The 10,454-nt window shown below is 37.6% G+C and overlaps 1 long non-coding RNA gene across 2 annotated transcripts; it reads right to left on the bottom strand.

Moving 5' to 3' along the window:
* Nucleotides 1–2,232: 2,232 nt before the first annotated feature.
* LOC106026529 (uncharacterized) lies at nucleotides 2,233–6,813 on the bottom strand. Of its 2 annotated transcripts, none has more exons than XR_010040846.1 (3): nucleotides 6,462–6,813; nucleotides 3,346–4,904; nucleotides 2,233–2,840 (listed from the first exon to the last, which is right to left on the bottom strand). It is a non-coding gene; the product is annotated as an uncharacterized LOC106026529 (long non-coding RNA). The 2 variants fall into 2 exon arrangements; XR_001200167.2 differs by having other exon boundaries at nucleotides 4,759–4,904.
* Between the last annotated feature and the right edge of the window lie 3,641 nt (nucleotides 6,814–10,454).

Raw genomic sequence — 10,454 nt, 5'->3', positions numbered from 1 at the left:
GCAGGTAAAATAAAAAAAGTGAAAAGGCAACCTTCTTAGCTATATGACAATTTCAAATTTTTCTTGCCGTCGACCAAGGTAACAAAGATTGGTACTATCTTCTCATATTCCCTCTACAACAGAAGAAACACATTTCCAGATACCAAATAATGTGCACACTTAGAGTAAGTGGATGCAGGCTGCACACTAAAGGGGTTTGCTTTTTTCTTCTCTTTATCTACAACCCCAAGTTTAGCGGACAGGAAAATGTCTTGCTTTGATGAATTCATCACTTTGCCCTTCTCCATTACTCATGTCAGCGCCACTGCTGAACTGATGAGTTCATGGATTGTTCAGGGAAAACTGGGCTAAAGATGTTCCCACCTAAAGATGTTCTCTGGAACAGGCTGTTGTAAAGACTAATTTCGTTGACAGCTGACCTGGGCCAGAGGATGCTCAGATATTTGATCAGACATTATTCTGGTGTTTTGGAGAGAGCATTTTTAGATAATATTAACGTGTGAATCAGAGAATCCTATGCCTTGGATCTGGAAGACACTGCAGAGGCCCATGTGTTTAAAGTTTTCGGCTCTGTGATGTTCCTGGAAGGCACAGAAACTGGAAGGTGTCTCCCAGCCATGAGATGAATGGTTCTGCTATGCCTCATACTCATGACTGTAATGTATTCCCTCAATGTATTCCCTCACTATGAGCCCAATGCAATAAGGTCCACCAACATCTAACACTGTGAGCTGATGCAAAACTTTCCTTTTTATAAGCTCTCTCAGGTATTTTGTTACAGTAATGAAAAACCAACCAACACACCCTCCCTAATGTGAATGCAACTCATTTAAATAGTTGAAAGCCTGAATAGAAAAAGATGGCTATCCTTCTCCTAGGTAAAAGACAACTCTCCCATAGACCACCTTTAGACTTGATCTGATCACTGCTGAATTAGACCATCAGCTCTCCCCAGTCCCAAAGTTGCCAGCCCACTCTGGAGACTGGATTTTTCAACATCCACAATTGCATGAGCAATTCATTTTACACACACACAGACACACACACACACACACACACACACACATGCACACACACATGCACATGCACACACACCTGAATCCGTGAAAAAACATGACTAATAGAATTGTCCTATCAGCTCTGATAGAAGTATTTTCTCTTGTAACTTACCTCTTGTAGCCCACAACCACTTGTAGGAGGGGTGAAGGGGCAGCATAATTGAGGTGTTTTCAAGTCTGATTAAAATTGCTTAACGGTATTGGTATACACTATTGATTAACTTTGTGAGCTGCTACTTGAAAATGTAAAATACATTTCAGTATGCAAGGAAATGGCTGAAATATTGACTAAAGTGCCTTAAATACAAATGCCTCTTGGCATATCGGAAATACATATTCTATACATATACTTATCCTTGATGCCTGACATAGCCACTCCTTGTAATATTTAACAACAACATACTCATTTTTAAATTGCTTTACCTAAAAATAAAACTCTTGATGATCATTTACTTTTCAACTTTAAAGTGTAGGTAGGTCACCACCTCTCTCAATCAGTGAGTGATGTTTAAATTTTCCTTTGGAGTATTCGTTCTAGCAATGTGTATTCTAAGAGAAATTAAAAATTTTGGCATTCACTGTGTAAACAAACACAGTGTTGTCTTAGAGTTCCTCCATGTTTCAAGCTTCAGTAGTCAACCCAGATCATATACTGCATCCCTTAAGAGGAAGATAATGTCCTGAGCCCAAAGTGTCCAAAACATCTCTCCTCTGCGACTGAGATCCTCACACTTGCTGCTGTGTTTCAGCTTCTGCTATATTAAAATTGAAAGCATAATGTCAGTTATTTTGCTATATGGGAATTTTGATGCATAAATTTCCCTAGTCTTAAAATTAAGGTTGTCATCTACAGAAACCTGATTTGACTGCTCATATTTTTCCCAAAGTGTTTACTGTAGGTGCAATCATTCATACATTCTTGCTATTATAGGACTCTTCTTGAGGAAATGGTGAAATTACATCATTCCTGAAGATCCAAGTGGTGGAGTTTGGAGCACTGGTGGTGACAGGAGCCAGGGGCTTCTGATTTGGAAGTTAGGCCATAACTCAAGGAGAAAGGAGTAATGGCTCTGCAGATTGGTGTGGTCCAGTGGAAGTGACTCAGCCACTCCAACTTCTGGAGCACAACTGATGATTTGGAAGTAAGCAATGAAGATGCACAAACAAAATCAAATAAGTTACTTGAGTTTATTTAACAAAATATTCTGCCAATCAACACAGGAGCATTAAACACAGAGCCAACAAGCCCGATTTGGCAGTACCGCTTCCTCGTTAAAAACTGCATGCGTTAACTCGCCTGACCCTATAACCTCCTTAGGAAGGGGACACTGTTTCCCTTCCCCATTCCAGATGAGGAATTTGAGACTCAGGTAGGTTAAATCACTTCCCCACAGTAACAGAATTAGTAAGTGACTGAGGCACAATGAGAACTCACTTCTGTTATTCCAACCCTTTCATTCATGTAGCACATAAGTGTTTCCATGTAAGCATCACCAGTGGAGGGAGGTCTCCCAAATTTATGTTCACCTGGTAACCATCTTGGCTATGAAAATCAGAGGCTGATATCATTAAACACTTTCAATTTTCTTCACTCATCCCCTTTATGATCTGCTCAACAAGCATATTGTTTGGCAAAGATTTGAATTGCAGTTGTATTTCATTAGGAGAAAGATGTCCCAGGGCATCCAGCTGGCTGTCAGATGGTTTTCTAGTGATCTGGTCCATACTGGTGTCTCCTGGGATGGCTGGAGTAGGTGAGCTTCTCTTGATACCTTGGGAGCACTGATAAAATACAAAAATCTCTAAATTGTTAGGCTACAGTCTCAGTTCTTTGGGGAATCCCCCAGCCTCCCTGTCACCCTGTGAGGTTCGCATGGCCACTCAAAAAGCATTGATTTGTCAGTCCTGAAGACACCTCTTTCTTTCAGAATGGTTCAGTGCTTTCAGAATGGCTCAACTGTAGTTTGTTTTGAAACAAATCTCAGAAATTTATCTATAGAAACACAGTCAGATCCACTTTCTTAGTTCGACACGGTTCTTGCGATAGTCCTTCCTTATATACACTCTGTTCCCTTTTGGGGAACACAACATTCCCACAGCCCCAGAGTTCTTACACTGTGACTGCCCCACTTCCTCCTGCTTCCCTCTAGTAGCAGCTTCAGGAATAACAGGTACACAAATTTAAAATATAAATCACTAAAAATCCTTCAGGGCCTCCTACCACTTAGAATGCAACTCAACTATTTACCAAGCTCAAGGAGCCACTTGCTACCTGGACACTTCTTACCTCTTCAAGCACTTCCATTTCTTTCCTCCTCACAGTACCTCCACCTTCAGTCCAACTTCAGTGATGGCAAATTGAGAGTCTGTGGATTTGCTTTTTCTCTCTTGAATTTCTTTTCTTAGGATTCTTTCATCCTATTTTCTAATCATCATTTAAGTCTCAGCTTAAAAATCAAGACTTCAGAGAAGTAGAAGTTTTCTCTGAGCATCTGGGGTACAGAAAACTTGTTTCTTTATTGTATTGCAATGTTTTATTAGTTCTACCTGACATTGTTTTTTTTTTTTTTTTTTTTTTTTTTTTTTTTTTTTTTTTTTTTTTGAAAGTTTAAAGATGCAGGTTCTCTCTGTGCTGTCCAGACTGTCCTCAAATCCCTGGACTAAAGGGATGATCCAGCTTCAGCCTCCAGGGTAGCTGCAATACCCAGATTTTTACTTTTTATAATTCACTCCACAAAAGAACAATCATTTGACCTTTAATTTTGTATTTCAGTACACAAAATGCCCCATGCACAGTAGAAAAGGGTTAAATAAGCATTTGGTAATAAATCCATTTTATCATTCTTCCATAAATGTCTGAGGTAGATAGAATTCATCAATTGCTGTAGTCTTTCCTGAATTGAGAAGACTATTAATTAGCAATCCTGAACACATCTCATATTCAAAAACAAACTCCAGAGAGAGAGTCCAGAGCCACATGGTAATAGAGACAGAGATGATAGTAAAAGGGGACCATTCTTTTTATACTACAATGAGAGAGAATGTTTAAATAAAAATATATTCAAAGTTAAGCATAGGACTCAGAAGCCAATAACAAAAAATTGGCAAACATAACAGTAAAAGTATCTGTATAAGACAGTTAATCAAATTAATATTGATGAAACTATTTGTAAAATAAAATGATCAGGAACTAATTAATTTTTAAATTTTATAAACCAATAAGCAAAAGGAAGCAATATTACAGAAAATAAACACTTGATAAAATGTTACACAATCACAGAAAGCATACACAAGTGTTCAACTTCACGAATAATGAAGAAAATGAAAATCAACACAAAATTCTTTTTTTTTTTTTTACTAAACCAATAACAAAAAGTGAAGGATATCCAAGAAGCAAGTGCTTTTGTCACTGGAGAGTTGGTAACTGGTATCGCTGGGGAACAATATAGCAGGGCTTTACCCTTTTGAAAACAGTTTGTCAATAGCTTAAAAAAAGTTTATATGGAAACTGGAAATGCAGTTTGCAGGTATAAAGTCCTAAGTTCAATGCTCGGAACAACACACTCACAAATTTTAGTGCACAGATACAATGATTTCCCGGCTAGATATTTGAAATAATTGATCTTTCTTTGAATGCAAATCAGATAAAGTATGTTCCATGTTAATTGTTTATCTGTACTGTTTTAAATTCTGAACTTACCTATTCATGGTCTTTGTTCTTCTGCTATGAGTCTGTTAGCTAACCAAGACCTAGAGAGAAAGAGAAACACAGAGGCCAGCAAGAAGCACCTCTCCACGCAAGGGCTATTAGACTTCTTCATCATTTTGCTTCCAATGGTGTAGCCCCTGGAGGAATAATACAATTATAATTGTTTCTTAGCAGTAGAGTCACCCCCAGGAATTTGAAATCCTTTCAAAATTGCTAAAAGAGAAAATAACTATTTTTAAAAATGCAATGCACTGTGCATTCTTTAATGCAAATAACAAATATTCACTGACTACCTGCATTTGACAATTACTGCCTCAGCCATCCTTTCCTCAACTCTCCCTTGCTCTTACTCATAAAATATGTACAACCTGTGAGGAAGAAGAATCAACTCCAGCCATCGGGCTTGCGCAGCAAAGATGCCCACGTGCCCCCTTGCAAGCCAGAATTCTGTTATTAAAATTTAAAAGGCAGGAGCTCAAAATTTTGAAATTCCCCATCTACTGAGTTGAAAAAAACCCAAAAGTTAACAAAATGCTATACTTTTCCAAGCTTTAACCCACTTTTGCTAAATTATTATATATGCATACATATGCACATACATTCCCATATACATTTTTATATCAGAAAATTTCTATAGGTAAAGTTCTCAAAAAATATATTTCAAACTTATTTTTCTGAAAAGGTGGACTTCTGGATTATTTTCATTTTATCATCACATCTTCTATTTTCTTTTTTTGCTGCTAATGTATGTTATATCCTAATAAACTCAGAAAAATTAAAAAGTTCTTACATAATAGTTAAAATCGTGCTCAGTAACTGCCTCTGATTTTTTATAGAAATTTTATTTTAAAGAAAGTAAAACAAAAGAAAACAAAACAGAACAAAGCAAATCAGAAAAGAACAATGCAAGCAACACAGGACTTCACAACAAGACAACAGGACATCAACAGTGGCTACCATATGTATCTTGTTTTCTTCAAAATAGTTGACCATACCTTCATATATAGTAATGTCAAACATAACAAAATAGTACAAAACCAGTCAAAAGAATGAAGGCATTACAGGTCTTCAAAACCAGATAATAGGAATTGAATGATGGTTATTATAATATCTTATTTTCCTCAAAAAAGTTGTCCATACCATCACACATAATAAAACCAAATAAAGCAACAGAATAGAATCAATTAAAACAGAAGAACAGAAGTATGATAGGACTTTAAAGCAAGATAATAGGAAATCAACAATGACTACCATAATGTATCACTTTCTTCAGAATAGCTGCCCATACCATCACACATAATAAAATCAAACAAAACAAAACAGAATAAAACCAATTAAACAAATAAATAAAAGAATTATAAGACTTCAAAACAAGATAATAGGAAGCCAACCATGATTGCCATAATACATCCCATTATGTTCAAAATAGCTGCCCCTACCGTCTGACAGTATAAAATCTAACAAAACAAGATAGAGCAAAGCCAAACCTAACAAAATTGTGAAAACAATACAAGAGTTCAAGACAAAACAATAAGAAATTAACAGTTATTACCACCTTTCCCTCCCCTCTCACTCTTACAATAACTATTTTGCTGTTGAATCCTACTAACTCTTTCTGTTTCTTATGCCCGAGTTCACGTGTATAGTTCAAACTCTTTGGCCCATGAACATGATCTCCAGTTGCATCCATTTACCTGCAAGAGCCTGGGTTCCTCCCAACAAGCTGGTTGTGGAGCCCCAGTTACTTCCCACGTGGGCTGCCATCCGTGGTGTAGGGGAATGGGACAGGCGCCTGGGTTCCTCTGACCCCTGATTTATAGAGAAGTAGTAGGCCATGGGGCAGGCTTCTCCAGACCTGTGCAGCTACTCTGAGGCTTCCTCATGTTCAGCGGTGCGTGGAGGTGGGGCTGCTTCTCTCAGTCTGTATATCTACACTGGGACTCCCCCAATGGTGGTAGACACACAGTGTGTTTGTCTGATTCTCTTGGTGGGTGATGGCTGCCCGAGGGAACAAAGGGCCTCCAGTGGTGGCCTGCGTTCCTCGGGGCTTACCTGGCTGTGTGTCCCTGCTCCTGCTGGCTGCTTGCAGGAAGGAGCCCTCCAGCGGTGACAGGCAGGCGGAGGCAGATAGGCTCTGTTTCCCGTTTCTTTTGGTTTCTTTTTTCTGCCACTTCTAACCTCAGGAAGTTACAGTCAAAGTTACCCTCCTTCTCCAAGCCTTAGTCTCTTCACCTGACAAAAGTGATAGTGAGTAATAATTACTCAGATAGAGTCTTGGTTTGGATTAAATGAGATCAAGTGAGAAAAGCCCTTAGCACCTAGCTTCACACTCAGTAAATACTCGGGGTGTTACTTCATTTCTCCTTTCTCCCCCATTGTAAGGACAAATAGCAAAAGGGAATGAAACCTTAAGGAGTTCTTAAAGCCAGAACTACGCACCCAGAAGCTGCCAGGAGATCACCAGTTCAAAATATATCCCATTGCCAGGCCACTTACACTGATTTTGATTTTGGATTGACGATTCTCAGCAAGCTCACATTTGATTTTATTCTCTTTAATAACTTTGCTCATTTGATGATCACAACTAACATTTTTGAGCACTTGTTCTGTGTTATCCAATCTACTGAAACGAGAATGAATCCGAAGCTGACCCACCCCTGTTCACAGCTTCCAGCTCCGCTCATAGCCAGAGGCTGTTTCAGTCACCTGGGATGTCACCACCTTCCTTATAGAGCACTGGTAGGTGCAGGTGAATGGAATGGCCAAAGTGTTTGGCAGTGACTACATATTTGTCAACACCCAAGATGTTAAGGATTGAATAGGAAAAAAATAAGGAAAAGTTTTAAGTGTATTTTATAAAATGAGTATACTATTGATAACAAAAGCTGACAAAACTATATCAAAATAGAGAATTACATGCAGACCACTTACACTAATAAATATTTATACAAATAAGTTTTAGGGGCTGGGGATTTAGCTCAGCGGCATAAGCGCCTGCCTTGCAAGCAGACAGTCGTGAGTTTGATCCCCGGTGCCGATAAAAAAGGAAAAAGACAAAAAAAATAATAATAATTTTTAACAAAACACCAACAATCCAAATTCAAAAATGCATGAAAATGTACAATATAACCACGTGTGTTCCTTTGAAGGAATGCAAAGTTTCGATAAGAGGGATTGTATTTATATAATTCATTATACAGAGTCCACCATGTATACAGCAGTTCATTGTATTAATAGATGCCTGGAAGCTAACGGCCACCACTTTGAGCACCTCCTGTAATTGCAGAGCTCAAAGATAAGTTGTATTAATTTCATGATGTCTCAATAAGTTTAATATTAAAATATTTATAAAGGTTTTCTTTTCCTGATGTATACGTATTTTGATTTACTCTGTATTAATAGGCCCAAAGATAAAATTCAGGATTACTTCCACAGGTGGAGAAAAGACAGTTTCCAAATCTAATACATATTTATATAAAGAGAAAGTAATGTCATTGTTTTTTCTCCACATGTATAAAAATGGCATTACACAGGCTGATCAAAAAATGCAGTGTGCATTTCAATTTCTAAATAAATTCTTAGAGTAAAAGGCACATTGCCATTAATCCTACTTGAAATAGTCATGCCTTTGAAGATACTTACTCCATCATTCTTGCTGCTTTCAGAAGCTGTTATGGAAGTCCTTTTCTGCATGTCTTTATGATTTTATATTATTATTGAGACCAATACTGTAGTGATGCTGCTGCCCAGGACAGTCCAGTGGAAAGGCAGAAATCCATCTCAGTTATAGGGTCAGGCACCATCCTACTCTGCCTCTTCCTCAAAGTCAAACTGACCGTGAAAGGTACAGTTCAGGACACTGAGGCAGCTACCAGAGTACAAGCAAAGATACTTGAGGAAGAGGACTTCCAGAACTGCTTCAGAAAATAGAAAGTACCTTGGGCTAAGTGTGTTTAAAGAGAGGGGGGTACTTTGAGAGAGGCAAATGGGGATATATTTCTCTGTAAAAAATTTATTTTGCACTTAAACACTCACTGAAGTATTTGATCACATATCATATGACATTAACAGCACAGCCAGAGACTTTTACATGAGAACTAGGACTAAAAGCAATGCTGTTCGGCACATGTTTTGTTGGTATTACATTAGTCAATGCAATGAATCAAGGAGAAACTAGAGTTAGTAGAGAAAATGGTAAAATGCTATTTGCAGATTAAAAATCATCATGCATCTGGATTCTCAATAGAAACAATTTTTTAAAAAAAACCACTAAAATTAATAAAGTACTTTGGAAAAGTTAGGTTGCACAATGAATATACCCCACAGTTTTCAGATAGTAAAAAAAAATAGATAGGTCAAATAGAAGACTGTATTAGAAAAAGAAAAAGATCAAATTATATATTTAATAATTAGTAGCTGTATATTAAAGAATTATCGCTAAAAATCACACTTAAAAGAAAGTCAAACCATGATTCAAGGTAAAAAAAAAAGCTTAGCATGACACAATTGTGAGAATTCCTGATATCCATTCAAATGTAATGTGTATATTATGCCTTTTATAAGCGAAGAGACTATGAATATATGCAAATATCTGTTTATATTAATAACGCAATGGAAGAATAAACCATAAAAATTAAAAGAAAATGGTTACCTCAAGGGGATTCATTTTATAACTCTGCTGCTTAGGTTTGATTCTGGAACCAGGCAAATAGTTTACACGATTTTAAAGTAAAATTAAATTTTAAAAAATCAATTACTACTAATAAAAAGTGAAATGAAACAGATGAACTTTACTGTGCATGCAGTTTGTGACAAATTCACAAACAGAAAGAGAATTCCAAGGGATTGTAAAATACAGTAATTTGTTTATTCCTAGTGGGATATGCCCTAAGGAAAACAGAACTGCCTTTCCCACCCACTTTGTAAACTTTTCAGAATTCGTCTGTGGTTTACAACACTGAGGTTGTTATCCTGAGACCACTGTGTATGCACTGAGAAACAAAGGAATTGAATAATTATGTGAACTGTAGATCTTATCAATCTTGTGAAGAAATGACTGGGAGACAAATTTTCTTTAATAAACAAATTTTAGAAAAGAAAGAGAACCTATGCATTAAAACACATTTAAAACATCTACTAGTCATAGTATATGGATGATAGAGTGCCGCTTGGGTTTTAATAGTTTTCCTTATTATTGTTGTTGTTGCTTTTATTACTTAGTGATTTGTTTTCAAAGTCAATACGTGCTCCTTGTTAACTGACAAAATTCCCCACACCACCTCTGAATACACAACCAGAACTCCCCACTGGGCATTCCTAGTAGACTTTGTAGCAGAGGGCTGGAGACAGGGATCCTACACCTTGCTGTCCAGCTCCAGGGCATCTGGATGGTTACTCTTCTGGCTCACGGTTCTATAGAAAATTGGGGGAACACTGTGAGTCAAACCTACTTCCTTCTCTGCAGCCTTCCTTTTAGAGGATCTCTTCCCTGCCAAGTGGTACCTCTGTAATCATGCACAGGCCATTAAATGGACTCTTGGAAAGTAGGCAGGCTTCCTGCCCACACTTGGAGTGGAAGCCCTAGCATTTAGCCCATGCGCCCTTTCTGCCTGACCATCTTGGCTGACTTCTCATTTGCTCAGGTTGTTCACAGACCTGATTGCATTAGAATCACCTTGGGATTTTGG

This window comes from Cavia porcellus, unplaced genomic scaffold, assembly GCF_034190915.1.
Source record: "Cavia porcellus strain 051 isolate PalLab524CR breed Dunkin Hartley unplaced genomic scaffold, mCavPor4.1 scaffold_18, whole genome shotgun sequence".
NCBI lineage: Eukaryota > Metazoa > Chordata > Mammalia > Rodentia > Caviidae > Cavia > Cavia porcellus.
This window is presented reverse-complemented; position numbering and strand designations above follow the sequence as displayed.